Raw genomic sequence first — 11,470 nt, 5'->3', positions numbered from 1 at the left:
GCAGTGGCTCACGCCTGTAATCCCAACACTTTGGGAGGCTGAGGCGGGCAGATCACCTGAGGTCAGGAGTTCAAGACCAGCCTGACCAATATGATGAAACCCCATCTCTACTAAAAATACAAAAAATTGGTCAGACATGGTGGTATGTGCCATAATCCCAGCTACTCGGGAGGCTAAGACAGGAGAATTGCTTGACCCTGGGAAGTGGAGGTTGCAGTGAGCCAAGATCGTGCCACTGCACTCCAGCATGGGCAACAAGAGCAAAACTCAGTCTCAAAAGAAGAAAAAAATTCGTATTTCGGCCTGGTGCAGTGGCTCACCTGTAATCCCAGCACTTTGGGAGGCTGAGGTGGGCAGATCACCTGAGGTCAGGAGTTTGAGACAAGCCTGGCCAACATGGAGAAACCCTGTCTCTACTGAAAATACAAAAATTAGCTAGGCATGGTGGCAGGTGCTTGTAATCCCAGCTACTTGGGAGGCTGAGGCAGGAGAATTACTTGAACTCGGGAGGCGGAGGTTGCAGTGAGCTGAGACCACGCCATTGCACTCCAGCCTGGGTAACAAGAACGAAATTTCATCTCAAGAAAAAAAAAAAGTTCATCTTTCAACAACTGAAGGCATTCAGATTCTTTTTTTTTTTTTTTTTTTTTTTTTTTTTTTTTTTTTTTGAGACAGCATCTCACTTTTTCGCCCAGGCAGAAGTATAGTGGCATGAGCACTGCAGCCTCACCCTGCCTGGGCTCAGGTGGTCCTCCTACATTAGCCTCCCGAGTAGCTGGGTCTATAGGCACACACCACCACCTAATTTTTGTATTTTTTGTAGAGACAGGGTTTCGCCCACCATGTTGCCCAGGGTGGTCTCAAACTTCTAATCTCAAATGATCCACCTGCCTCGGCCTCCCAAAGTGCTGGGATTACAGGTGTGAGCCACCGCGCCTGACCTTAGATTCAATTAAATAAGATTATTTAACACTGTTCAAGGAAAAAGAGTCAACATAGTAAGACCTGAAACAAGAGACCTCACTAGTTGCGGAAGAGAATTAAAGAACCTACTGGGAGTGGGTGAGGTGGCTCACGCCTGTAACCCCAGCACTTCAGGAGGCCGAGGCCGGTGGATCACTTGAGGTCAGGAGTTCATGACCAGCCTGGCCAACATGGTGAAAACCCATCTCTACTAAAAATACAAAAAATTTAGCTGGGCGTGGTGGCACATGCCTGTAATCCCAGCTACTCAGGAGACTCAGGCAGGAGAATCACTTGAACCTGGGAGACAGACGTTGCAGTGAATGCCACTGCACTACAGCCTGGGTGACAGAGCGAGACTCTGTCTCAAAAAAAAAAAAAAAAGAACCTACTGGGCTCATAAGAAGCGGGTGAAAGGAGCCAGGCGCAGTGGCTCACACCTGTCATCCCAGCATTTGGGGAAGCTGAGGCAGATGGGTCACTTGAGGCCAGGAATTGAAGAGCAGCCTGGACAAATTGAGAAATCTGGTCTCTACGAAAAATACGAAAAATTAGCCGGTTTCATAACCCAGTCTCAAAAAAATAAATAAAATAAGTACAGACAGGATCTCCCTATGTTGCTCCCTAAATAAATAAAATAAGTAACGTTCAGGCTGGTCTTGAACTCCTGGGATCAAGTGATCCTCCTGCTTTGGCCTCCCAAAGTGCTAGGATTACAGGCATGAGCCACCACACCCGGCCAAGACCCTGTCTCTTCAACAAAAAATTTATTTTAAATTAAGTAGTCATGGTGGCTCACACCTATAATCTCAGCATTTTGGGAGGCTGAGGTGGGAGGATTGCTTGAGCCCAGGAGTTCTAGGCTGCAGTGAGGCATGATCATGCCTGGCGACAGAATGAGACCGTCTTAAAAAAAAAAAAATAGAGTTTTGAAGGAAAATAGGAGGAGGCAAGGAATAATAGGGAGGCAAAGAACACAACAGGACTCTAAAAATAAATTATCTTAGTGATTTTGTAAAGATCTCTGAATTTTTAGTTGAGTGATTTCTTTTCCTTTTCTTTCTTTTCTTTTTTTACCTAGCCCAGGACAAAGATGAAGAGTTGGATAATTTCTATTAACCCACCTTCGCTGATCATTTCACCAGCTCTGTTGAGTCATGTGGTAAATCTATTGAAGAATCTCTGGTACTAGCTGTTTAATTTCTAGCACTTATTTATTTATTTATTTATTTTTGAGACCATCTGGCTCTGTTACCCAGGCTGGAGTGCAGTGGCCTGATCTCAGCTCACTGCAACCTCCACCTCCAGCATTTAAGTGATTTTCTTGCCTCAGCCTTCTGAATAGCTGGGATTGCAGGCATGCACCACCACGCCTGGCTAATTTTGGTATTTTTAGTAGAAATGGGGTTTCACTATGTCGGCCAGGCTGGTCTCAGACTCCTGACCTCAAGTGATCCTTTGCCTGCACCTCAGCCTCCCAAAGTTCTGGGATTACAGGTGTTACAGGTGTGAGCCACCCTGCCCGGCCTTTGTAGCTTTTTTTTTTTTTTTTTTTTTTTTTTGAGACAGAGTTTCGCTCTTATTGCCCAGGCTGGTCTGCAATGGCACCACCTTGGCTCACTGCAACCTCCGCCTCCCGGGTTCAAGTGATTCACCTGCCTCAGCCTCCTGAGTAGCTGGGATTACAGGCAAGTGCCACCATGCTCGGCTAATTTTGTATTTTTAGTAGAGACAGGGTTTCTCCATGTTGGTCAGGCTGGTCTCAAATTCCTGACCTCAGGTGATCCATCTGCCTCAGCCTTCCAGAGTGCTGGGATTATAGGCGTAAGCCACTGTGCCCAGCCCTTTCTAGCTCTTTTCTTTTCTTTCTTTTCTTTTCTTTCTCTCTCCTTCCTTCCTTCCTTCTTTCCTTCCTTCCTTCCTTCTTTCCTTCCTTCCTTCTTTCTTTTCCTGCTTTTTTTTTTTTGAGATGGAGTCTCGCTCTGTCACCCAGGCTGGAGCACAGTGGCACGATCTCGGCTCACAACAACCTCTGCTTCCTGGGTTCAAGCGATTCTCCTGCCTCAGCCTCCTGAGTAGCTGGGATTACAGGTGCATGCCATCACACCCGACTAATTTTTGTATTTTTAGTAGAGACGAGGTTTCACCATGTTGGCCAAACTGGTCTCAAACTCCTGACCTTAAGTGATCCACCCACCTCGGCCTCCGAAAGTGCTGGGATTGTAGACATGAGCCACCATGCGTGGCCTTTCTAGCACTTTTTTTTTTTTTTTTTGCGACGGAGTCTCGATCTGTTGCCCAGGCTGGAGTGCAGCGACACGATCTCCGCTCACTGTAAGCTCCACCTCCCAGGTTCACACCATTCTCCTACCTCAGCCTCCCAAGTAGCTGGGACTACAGGCACCTGCCACCACGCCCGGCTGATTTTTTGTATTTTTAGTAGAGACAGGGTTTCACCGTGTTAGCCAGGATGGTCTCAATCTCTTGACCTCGTGATTCACCTGCCTCGGCCTCCCAAAGTGCTGAGATTACAGGCATCAGCCACCGTGCCTGGCCTCTAGCACTTTTATTTGACTCTTTCTTGCTGTTTTCATCTCTGTGCTGCAATTTCCAATTTGTTCATGCATGTTGTCCATCTTCTCCTCTAGAGCCTTTACCATAGTCATCACAGGTCTTTGAAATTCCCTGTCTAGGCTGGGGACTGAGGCAGGAGAATCGCTTGAACCCGGGAGGTGGAGGTTGTAGTGAGCTGAGATTGTGCCACTGTACTCCAACCTGGGTGACAGAGCGAGCCTCCATCTACAAAAAAAAAAAAAAAAAAAACAAAAAACAAAACAACGAAAGAGAAAATTTGACAACATGCATCAGGAGTCTTTTTTTGTTTCTCCTATTTCAGAGAATCTTACCTAAGGCAAATAATACGAAATACAGAAAAACTGTGAGCACAAAATTATGTTGGCACTATTTATATTATTGAAAAATTGGACATAACTTAAGTCAATGATTCCGTCACCTATTATACAGGCTATTAACCTATGAACTTTTCATGACCTTCACACAAAAATGAAATCACCCGGCAACTCGGCTCTCAGAATGCATCCCTGTCGTTAAGCAACACAGAACTGTACTATCAGTTTTCTTAATCTTTCCTCATTAGACATTTTTAGCTGATGAAATTACAGGTAACTTTTTTCTTTGACTTTTTTCCAATGTTTGTAAATATGCTATACTGATAATAAACTGTGTACTTCCGTCATCGAAAACGTTTACGCACAAACCTTCTGCAGAGAAAGCAGAATGTTTCCCCCACTGGGGGGCCCCAGACCCCAAGCTAAGCGGCTGCGATGGCCTCCCAGGCGAGGGAGTAACCACAGCGATCGCTTTGCCTTCTCCCTGTGAAAGTTCGCTCTTCCGTGTTTGATCTCTTTTGTTCCACAGCTGGCCGTTGTCCCGCTCCCGATTTGGATTGTCTACTTGCCTTTTCCACGGAGACGTCGGCGCCCTCGCCCCAGCACCCTCTTGCCAGTGATTTCTCATAGAGAAGAGCTTTCTCTTAATAGTTTCTATATGGTCCGAACAAAAGGATTTTTTAATTTCCTCTTGGAATTTAAAAACAAAACAAAAACACAGAAAATGATACTTCCTAAAAAGTAAGTGCCTTCTCTGAATATACCCTTTTCCAAACTTCCCTGCAAAGAACATATTTCAATTCAATTGGTGTATATTTATGAAGTATGTGCAGTGTGGCAGGAATTTACAGTGTGGAGGCCAGGGGTCAACAGATGGGTAAAATCCAGGCCTTCCAAGCCCAAGCCCGCGGTCGCCAGGCCATGTGGTAGGAGCACGTGAGTAAGTGGTGGACAAGGTAGAAATGGGGTATGTTGATTATTATTAGACTTCTCACGATTCAGCATGCTGAGGCCTTGGGTGTAGTTAGCGAAATGGAGGGCAGCTTATGCAGAATCGATGAACTCTCTCAGAATGCAACAAGGCTCCAGTCGCCAGGACGCTGACCTCACAGTCTAGACTCAGGTCCCTGGATTCATTGACCCCTGTGGGGTCCTCTTGCATCCAGTGCCCACCAGCCCACTGACTCCCTCTGACGCCCTGTTCTGTTGTCAGCATCTGTGCTGCTGAATGACAAGCTCAGCCTCTGGTGACCCCTCATTCACTGGTTCTCTTCATTGTCCAGAATCTCCCCAGACTCCCAACCAGTAGGTAGTGGAGCCGGGACACCCACTTGGGTTGGCCAATCTGCAATCCAGCACTCCATCACAAAACGCACTGCCCCATGGTGTGGCCTTTGGAAACTTAAGAGGTTCTGAAGAGGTGTGGATGGATTCCAGATAGACCCACGGGACACCCCTGCAGCCTCTGCAGTGCATTGGCAGATGCTGTGGCGAGGCTTCTCTGGGTATTGTGAATATCCCTCGTGTGTGTCAGGGACTTAAGCGCTTCTATTTCTGCTGCCTGCCAGGCGTGTGTCTAACTCCAGCTCAGGTGGTGGGGGCTCCCCTTAAGAAAATGCCATGCTGTGGACATGCTAGTGAAAGTGGCATTTCTGTAACTATGGGAAAGAGCGAGCAGGAGCATTTTTGGCTGAAAGGTGGAAAGGAAGATGCGCAGGAGGGGCTGCAGAGGAAGAGAAAAGGAAGGAAAATGACAGAAGCCAGTGTAATTCACTCCTTTGCTGACAAAACAAATATTTAGGTCAGTGCAAAAGTAATTGTGGTCTTTGCCATTATTTACTTACAAACCGCTTTGAAAGGGCAAAAATGAATGCCTCGTGGTCTACCTGGAAGATACAAATGTAAGTAAGCAACTACAAAAGTAGAGTTCCTGGGCTGGGCACGGTGGCTCATGCCTGTAATCCCAACACTTTGGGAGGCCTAGGTGGGAAGATTGCTTGAGCTCAGGAGTTCGAGACCAGCCCGGGCAACATGACAAACCCCATCTCTACTAAAAAATACAAAAATTAGCTGGGTGTGTTGCCTCACACCTGCAATCCTAGCTACTTGGAAGGCTGAGGCAGGAGAATTACTTGAACCTGGGAGGTGAGGTTGCAGTGAGCTGAGATTGCACCACTACACTCCAGCCTGGGTGACAGAGCAAGACTCTATCTTAAAATAATAATAATAATAATAGGCTGGGCATGGTGGCTCACACCTGTAATCACAGCACTTTGGGAGGGTGAGACGGGTGGATCACCTGAGGTCAGGAGTTTGAGACCAGCCTGTCCAACATGGTGAAACCCCATCTCTACTAAAAACACAAAATTAACTGGGCGTGATGATGTGTGCCTGTAATCCCAGCTATTTAACAGACTGAGGCAGGAGAATTGCTGGAACCCAGGAGGTGGAGGTTGCAGTGAGCCGAGACTGCGCCATTGCACTCCAGCCTGGGCAACCAGAGCAAAATTCCATTTCAAAAAAATAAAAAATAATAATAATAGATGTCTTTCCCAGACGTCTGGGACCATCACCATGTATCCAGGGCCCTACCCTTCAGGCTAGGCAAGGAGTTCTTTGAGGATGTTTAATCAATGTAGAAAGACCGAAGAGGCAGGCCGGGTGTGGTGGCTCACACCTGTAATCGCAGCACTTTGGGAGGCCGAGGCAGGCAAATCACAAAGTCAGGAGATCGAGACCATCCTGGCTAACACAATGAAACCCTGTCTCTACTAAAAATACAAAAATATATATATATATATATATATATATTAGCCGGGCATGGCGGCGGGCGCCTGTAGTCCCAGCTACTTGGGAGGCTGAGGCAGGAGAATGGCATGAACCCGGGAGGCGGAGCTTGTAGTGAGCTGATATCACGCCACAGCACTCCAGCCTGGGCGACAGAGCAAGACTCCATCTCAAAAAAAAGAAAGAAAGACTAATGAGTCTGTTCTTGCAGAAACAGGATTCCTGGGAGCAAACAATTCCCTGGGACTATTCCTTAGCTGAGGTCCTTGGGAGGCTATGAGCTCTCAGTGACTGGGTCTTATAGGCGAGAGAATGAAAAACAGAAGAGTGAGACAAACTCCAGATATTATTGTTGTTAATATTAGTGCTGTTTATTACTCATGAGAGTAAAAGCATGAAAGTGTGAAGTAGGAAAGAGAAAGCAAAATACGATCATTTGCCCTGAGAGACATAGCCACCAATCATCACACAATGCTCAGGAGAATGGTCTGTGGGGCCCCTGCAGCAAGTGTCAGAGAGAGAAGGGGAATCAGAAAGTGCCCCTCAAAGCAGGTTCTTAAAGGGACGAGAACAAGAGTACCTGGCAAGAGCTACTGCTTTTATTTCTTGCCTCCACCAGAGACCCACAAGATGAGCTATAAATCATGAGGCCAGCATGGTGGTGGGCACCTGTAGTCCCAGCTTCTCAGGAGGCTGAGGTGGGAGGATCTCTTGACCCCAGGAGTTCGAGGAGGTAGTGCACAATGATGGTGCCTGTGAAGCTATTGCACTTTAACCTGGGCATTATAGTGAGATCCCACCTCTAAAAAAAGATGAGCTGGCCGGGTGTGGTGGCTCACGCCTGTAATCCCAGCACTTTGGGAGGCCAAGGCAGGTGGATCACCTGAGGTCAGGAGTTCAAGACCAGCCTGACCAATATGATGAAACCCCATCTCTACTAAAAATACAAAAATTAGCTGGGCATGGTTGCATGTGCCTGTAATCCCGGCTACTTGGGAGGCCGAGACAGAAGAATCGCTTGAACCCGGGAGGCGGAGGTTGCAGTGAGCCAAGATCACGCCATTGCACTCCAGTCTGGGCAAGAAGAGAGAAACTCTGTCTCACAAAAAAAAAAAAAAAAAAAAAAAAAAAAAAGGTGAGCTACATATCACCTCTCTAGGCTGACCATACACACACACACACACACACACACACACACACACACCTCTTTCTGGAACAATTCTAACAAACTTGAGCAGAGGAACTGTGAACAAAATTTTATCTATACTTGCTTTCCGAAGACTGACAACACTCACGAGATGTCACAGTTAACGTAATAAGAGGAAAGAATGGAAAAGAGAAGTTCAGCATTCATTTGGTTTTAAAATAATGAAATATGATTAAAAGAAATTTCAAATTTACATTGTCCTTTCTTTCCCTACTTCCCCCACCATTTTAAAAACAAGGAAACAAAGCCTAGATATGCAAGAATAAAAGGCTTGGGTTTATTTACCTGTTTGACTCTATACCAGTTATTGATTTATGGCCTTTCACCTCGGAATTCACCTTATTTGACTGCTCTGCGAAAATTAATCTGAACCTTTTCAAGAATTTGCCGTTGGCACTGAAGCTTTGCCAGTAGAGGGCGCTCGAGAAACACTGCAGGAGAAAGAGTTTTGCTTCCGGCTCGGTGGAGTCTCAGCGGGGTTCGCAGCGGCGCGTGGTTTCGCCGGCCCCCAGCGCCTTTGGCTCACAGGCTCTCCAGGGCCCACCTGCTGCCATGCCAGTGACTTCCCCCTGCAACCTCCTAAGGTGGTTTGTAGCCAAGGCGCGGTAGTGAGACATCTTCCCATAAACAGCTCTTCCCAGCACCCTTCAGGACTGATTTCTAGCAAGTTTCGCCATTGTGGCACCACAGCAACTTGTCCGCCATTTAGTAGCCATGACTGAGCCATGGATCTCAGCCCATGGAGTGTGGAGTGGGTAACACATATGCTATTGCATAATCATGCCAGTCTCCTGCAATAGATAATAATTCTTTACATTAAACTTTTCCTGTTCAAATTACTGTACAGTTTCTCTCTCTGGATTGGTCCTAGATGGATACGGACATTTAAACAAAGCAGGCTCCTATTGTAACTGCACCAGATTTGCAGGGGGGCGTGCAGTGAGGGAGCGGGGGGGCTCTGGGGGGTAGGGGTTAGGGGGTGGTGTAGGGTAGATCTTGTTCTCCGAAGACAAAAATGTTGTACATAGGAGTAATCTATTGTATTTGTTGGCCAAGCATGGTGGCTCACGCCTATGATCCCAGCACTTTGGGAGGCCAAAATGGGCAGATTGCTTGAGCCCAGGAGTTCAAGACCAGCCTGGGCAAACATGGAGAAACTCTGTCTCTACAAAAAATACAAAAATTAGCCAGATGTGGTAGCGCACTCCTGTTCCAGCTAATTGGGAGGCTGAGGTGGGAGGATCACTTGAGCCCAGGAGGTTGAGACTGCAGTGAGCCATGATCAGGCCAGGGCATCCAGCCTTGGCAACAGAACAAGACCAAGTCTCAAAAAAAAAAAAAAAAAAAAAGTATTTGTTGCAAATTATCAAAATTGCAACAATTAATGAGAAAGACAATTATCCATTGTTCTGTACACTTTGTGAATGAAACAAATACCCTCTATTCTAGACTGTTTTCTTTTTTTTTTTTTTTTTTTTTTTTTTTTTGAGAGAGTTTCGCTCTTGTCACTCAGGCTGGAGTGCAATGGCGCAATCTCAGCTCACTGCAACCTCCGCCTCCTGGGTTCAAGCAATTCTTCTGCTTCAGCCTCCCAAGTAGCTGGGATTACAGGCGCCTGCCACCATGCCGGGCTCATTTTTGTATTTTTAGTAAAGATGGGATTTCACCATGTTGAGCAGTCTGGTCTCGAACTCCTGACCTCAAGTGATCCACCTACCTCGGCCCCCAAAGTGCTGGGATTACAAGTGTGAGCCACAGCGCCTGGCTCTGGACTGTGTTTTCATATAGGATGTTTGAAAGGTGAACCACATGGAAAATATAGTGTCTCCCTCCAGAGACAAGAGCAAATTTGTTGTCTTGGAAGATACAGCAAAGGGCAGGTGTGCTCACTGCCCATTATAAATTATCAGATTCCCAATTCTCTACACACCTATAATGCAGCCCTCTGTGTGCACTGGAGTCATCTGACCCTCCACATTGCCCTGTGGGATTAGGACTTTGAGAACCCGCGCAAAAATGCTGGTAGCTGTGAGTGATAAACTGCCCTTCAGCTCTGGCCCTGGATTCTGATGTCTTCAACCAGCAACCATGAAACTAAGGCAGGCTACCTTAGTAACTTGCAAGTAAGGGTAAAATCTCAGACCTTTCACGGATCTTGACAATGGGTTTCTTGTAGACAATCTATAGTCAGAAGTTGCACTGTTTTTTGGAGTTTGTTTTTATTCAATCTGATAAACTCTGCCTCTTAATGACATAGGCCATGTACATTTAATGTAACTACTGACATGCCTGGGCTTAAATCTATCATCATTTCCTTCTGCCCCAAGAACTTCCTTTTTAAAGCTATTTTTATTTTTATTTATTTATTTTTATAGACATGGAGTCTTGCTGTGTTGTTCAGGCTGGACTTAAACTCCTGGGTTCAAGGGATCCTCCTGCCTCCACCTTCTGAGTTGCTGGGACTACAGGTACAGACCACTACACCTAGCTAAGAGCTTCCTTTAGCATTTCTTGGAGTGCAGGTCTATTAGTTATAAATTTTCTCTGCTTTCGTTGGTGTGGAAAAGTATTTATTTCACCATAATTTTTTATTTTTTATTTTTATTTTTTTGAGATGGAGTCTCGCTCTGTCGCCCAGGCTGGAGTGCAGTGGCCAGATCTCAGCTCACTGCAAGCTCTGCCTCCTGGGTTTACGCCATTCTCCTGCCTCAGCCTCCCAAGTAGCTGGGACTACAGGCGCCTGCCACTGCACTCCAGCCTGGGCGACAGAGTGAGACTGTCTCTTTTTATAAATATAAAAATATATATATATTTTTTTCAGGGGCACAGAATTCAGGCTGACAGTTCATTCAGTATTTTAAAGACGTCTCTATATTGTTTTTATAGTTTGCAGTGATTGTAATGGAAAGTTTGCTGTCATTCTTACCCTTTTTCATCCTTAGGTAATGTCTGTTGTTGTTTTTTTTTCTGGTTGGTTTTAAATATTTGTTATCAGTACTTTTTTTTTTTTTTTTTTTTTTTTTTTTTTTTTTTTTTTTGAGGCAGAGTCTCACTCTGTTGCCCAGGGTAGAATGCAGTGGCATAAGCTCAGTTTACTGCAGCCTCGACCTCCTGGGCTCAAGTGATCCTTCCACCTCAGCCTCCCAAGTAGCTGGGGTAACAGGCATCCACCACCATGTTGGCCAGGCTGGTCTCAAACTCCTGGCCTCAAGTGATCTACCCGCCTTGGCCTCCCAAAGTGCTGGGATTACTGGTGTGAGCTGCACCTGGCCTAGCTTATCTATACTATTTTCTCATATTTCTCTACTAATTTCATAATTGCTGTCATTTATGAGTCTGTTCCTAAAGATTGGTTTGTATTTTGGTTATGGGGTCCATTTTCTGCCTTCCTGCATGCCTTTGTTTTTTTACTAGATGCCAAAAATTGTGAATTTTACATTCTTGAGTGCTGGATTTTGTTCTATTCCATTAAAAACTGTTGAACTTTGCTCTGACATGCAGTTACTTAAGACAGGTTTGACACTTGCTTTTGAGGCTTGCTTTTAAGCTTTGTGAGGGCAAGTCCGGAGCAGCCTTTAATGTGGGGCAATTGTTTTTCCCACTC

The sequence above is a fragment of the Chlorocebus sabaeus genome, chromosome 8 (genome assembly GCF_047675955.1).
Source record: "Chlorocebus sabaeus isolate Y175 chromosome 8, mChlSab1.0.hap1, whole genome shotgun sequence".
Lineage (NCBI taxonomy): Eukaryota > Metazoa > Chordata > Mammalia > Primates > Cercopithecidae > Chlorocebus > Chlorocebus sabaeus.
Note: the sequence above shows the minus strand (reverse complement) of the source record.